Here is a 2177-nt window from a genome sequence, read left to right as displayed (position 1 = left end):
CTCCTCTTCTCCCCAATTCTATTCAATACCTCCTCATTAGTTATGTGATCTACCCATCTAATCTTCAGCATTCTTCTGCAGCACCACATTTCGAAAGCTTCTATTCTCTTCTTGTCTAAGCTATTTATTGTCCACGTTTCACTTCCATACATGGCTACACTACATACAAATACTTTGAGAAACGACTTCCTGACACTTAAATCAATACTCGATGTTAACAATTTTCTCTTCTTAAGAAACGCTTTCCTTGCCATTGACAGTCTACATTTTATATCCTCTCTACTTCGACCATCATTAGTTATTTTGCTCCCCAAATAGCAAAACTCCTTTACTACATTAAGTGTGTCATTTCCTAATCTAATTCCCTCAGCATCACCGACTTAATTCGACTACATTCCATTATCCTCGTTTTGCTTTTGTTGCTGTTCATCTTATACCATCCTTTCAAGATACTGTCCATTCCATTCAACTACTCTTCCAAGTCCTTTGCTGTCTCTGACAGAATTACAATGTCACCGGCGAACCTCAAAGTTTTTATTTCTTCTCCCTGGATTTTAATACCTACTCCGAATTTTTCTTTTGTTTCCTTTACTGCTTGCTCAATATACAGATTGAACAACATCGGGGAGAGGCTACAACCCTGTCTTACTCCCTTCCCAACCACTGCTTCCCTTTCATGTCCCTCGACTCTTATAACTGCCATCTGGTTTCTGTACAAATTGTAAGTAGCCTTTCTATCTCTGTATTTTACCCCTGCCACCTTCAGAATTTGAAAGAGAGTATTCCAATTAACATTGTCAAAAGCTTTCTCTAAGTCTACAAATGCTAGAAACGTAGGTTTACCTTTCCTTAATCTTTCTTCTAAGATAAGTCGTAGGATCAGTATCTCCTCACGTGTTCCAACATTTCTACGTAATCCAAACTGATCTACCCCGAGGTCGGCTTCTATCAGTTTTTCCATTCATCTGTAAAGAATTCGCGTTAATATTTTGCAGCTGTGACTTATTAAACTGATAGTTCGGTAATTTTCACATCTGTCAGCACCTGTTTCTTTGGGATTGGGATTATTATATTCTTCTTGAAGTCTGAGGGTATTTCGCCTGTCTCATACATCTTGCTCACCAGATGGTAAGGTTTGTCAGGACTGGCTCTCCCAAGGTTGTCAGTAGTTCTAATGGAATGTTGTCTACTCCGGGGGCCTTGTTTCGACTCAGGTCTTTCATTGCTCTGTCAAACTCTTCACGCAATATCATATCTCCCATTTCATCTTCATCTACATCCTCTTCAATTTCCATAATATTGTCCTCAAGTACATCGCCCTTGTATAGCCCCTCTGTATACTCCTTCCACCTTTCTGCTTTCCTTTCTTTGCTTAGAACTGGGTTTCCATCTGAGCTCTTGATATTCATGCAAGTGGTTCTCCTTTCTCCAAAGGTCTCTTTAATTTTCCTGTAGGCAGTATCTATCTTACCGCTAGTGAGATAAGCCTCTACATCCTTACATTTGTCCTCTAGCCATCCCTGCTTAGCCATTTTGCACTTCCTGTAGACATCATTTTTGAGACGTTTGTATTCCTTTTTGCCTGCTTCATTTACTGCATTTTTATATTTTCTCCTTTCAGCAATTAAATTCAATATTTCTTCTGTTACCCAAGGGTTTTTCTTTTTACCTATTTGATCCTCTGCTGCCTTCATTATTTCATCCCTCAAAGCTACCCATTCTTCTTCTACTGTATTTCTTTCCCCCATTCCTGTCAATTGTTCCCTTATGCTCTCCCTGAAACTCTGTACAATCTCTGGTTCTTTCAGTTTATCCAGGTCCCATCTCCTTAAATTCCCACCTTTTTGCAGTTTCTTCAGTTTTAATCTACAAATTTTATGGATAAAAATTTTAAAACATGAGAAGACTTTGCTATTCGCGAATGAAAACAAATATTGTGTACGCCATATTATCAGCATTATTGTTTTTGTTTTTTTAAGATTATCAATATACGATAATTTTAGATAAAAAACGATAATTTTAAATACAAAATACCATAATTTTATCTTCTGGGGTTGGCAACGCTGGCGTAGCGTTGCGCAGTTGGAGGTAAGCCGCCAGCAGTGGTGGACGTGGGGAGTAAGATGGCGGAGTTTTGAGAGCGGATTATCTGGACGTGTGTCCATTAGAGAGAGTAA

This window comes from Schistocerca serialis, chromosome 2, assembly GCF_023864345.2.
Source record: "Schistocerca serialis cubense isolate TAMUIC-IGC-003099 chromosome 2, iqSchSeri2.2, whole genome shotgun sequence".
Classification (NCBI taxonomy): domain Eukaryota; kingdom Metazoa; phylum Arthropoda; class Insecta; order Orthoptera; family Acrididae; genus Schistocerca; species Schistocerca serialis.
Note: the sequence above shows the minus strand (reverse complement) of the source record.